This window comes from Belonocnema kinseyi, chromosome 6 (genome assembly GCF_010883055.1).
Source record: "Belonocnema kinseyi isolate 2016_QV_RU_SX_M_011 chromosome 6, B_treatae_v1, whole genome shotgun sequence".
NCBI classification, from domain to species: Eukaryota; Metazoa; Arthropoda; class Insecta; order Hymenoptera; family Cynipidae; genus Belonocnema; species Belonocnema kinseyi.
Genome location: NC_046662.1, coordinates 57,092,320 through 57,093,085, shown reverse-complemented (window position 1 = coordinate 57,093,085; position 766 = coordinate 57,092,320).

Below are 766 nucleotides of genomic sequence, written 5' to 3'. Positions count from 1 at the left end.
CCATACCTGTTATTACGTTCGATTGAAAGAAACACATACTGCAGTGTCGCATATTATAGATATCTCCCGAGGCAATATCCTAAAACTCTCTCCGTGCTCTGTCAAATCGAGTTCGCGCCGATGATTTTAGGGTATTGAGCGAGCACACAGCAAGGTTTCAAAAAAAATATTCAATGTTTCACAAGTGCTTGCTAAAGCCTCTTTAATACTCGCGGAAGCCTACTTATTTCCGAATAAGTACAAAAAAGTGTACAAACGTACAAAGCAAAAAAGTACAAAAGTACAAAAATGTAACAAAAATATTAATTTAGTACCAAAGAAGAAATTTTTTTATTAAATTTCAAGAGTTCGGAACCTAAAAGTTAAATTTAAACCAAAAAGTTTAATTTTTAATGAAAAATATAAATTTACTAACAAAAAAGACATAATTTTAGTGAAATTGAATAGGTTTGAACTAAAAAGTTAATACTAAAAAAACTAGGTAACTAAAGGTAAGGTAACTAAAAAAATGAAATCTCAAAGCTTCGGAAAACTTCGGTGGTCTTTATTTAACTTTCGATACACATTTGAAAGAAACTGGCGATTTTAATGTTTCGCGTTATTCTTAATTTAATGCATGCGTAGATTTTGAGGTTATATTTATTCAGGTCTATAAAATATGGATATTATTGCTATCATATTAGATAGGTATTACACACACGCGCATATATATATATATATTAATGTTGATATTATAATTACAAAATATTATAATAACATTAATGAC